Here is a 472-nt window from a genome sequence, read left to right as displayed (position 1 = left end):
CAGCGACATGGCTTGACCCGAAGCTCCATCGGGCGACCATGGCTGTTCCCTAGACAGCCAACAGGGAGAGACGTGAGGCGAGGGAAGAGGGAGAGAGAAACAGGAGGAAGGAGAAACACGGGGGAAGGAGACGGGTCCTGCTGGCTTCATTGCTGATGGAGTTTGGGTGCCCCGGCGAGCTGCGGCTCGTCGCCGGCAGCGACGGGAACGGAGGAGAGGCTCGGGCGAGGGGCTGCTGCCTCGGTTCGAACCAGATCAAGCGGGGCCAGGGTTGCACGGGTTGGTTGGCTGGAAGTGGCTGCGCGAGAGGATTGGTCAGATGGGATTTGGAGGGATCCCGAGGTGGGAGGTGGCGGCGGCACGACCGAACAGGCTCCCTAGGTTTCAGGGTTGGACTAGTTTAGGTAGGGTTTCATCTGCTATATATAGCAGGTAAGAATTGGGTAGGGAAACTAGCCCCTCCGATCGAAAT

At 60.6% G+C, this 472-nt stretch overlaps 1 protein-coding gene across 1 annotated transcript in view; it reads right to left on the bottom strand.

Annotated features, from left to right (window-relative positions):
* LOC119360915 overlaps positions 1-472 on the bottom strand; it is a 49,049-nt gene that overhangs the window by 1,389 nt on the left and 47,188 nt on the right. The window lies entirely within an intron of this gene.

This window comes from Triticum dicoccoides, chromosome 2B (genome assembly GCF_002162155.2).
Source record: "Triticum dicoccoides isolate Atlit2015 ecotype Zavitan chromosome 2B, WEW_v2.0, whole genome shotgun sequence".
NCBI lineage: Eukaryota > Viridiplantae > Streptophyta > Magnoliopsida > Poales > Poaceae > Triticum > Triticum dicoccoides.
The sequence above is the reverse complement of the archived record's forward strand: the minus strand, read 5'-3'. Positions and strand labels throughout refer to the sequence as shown.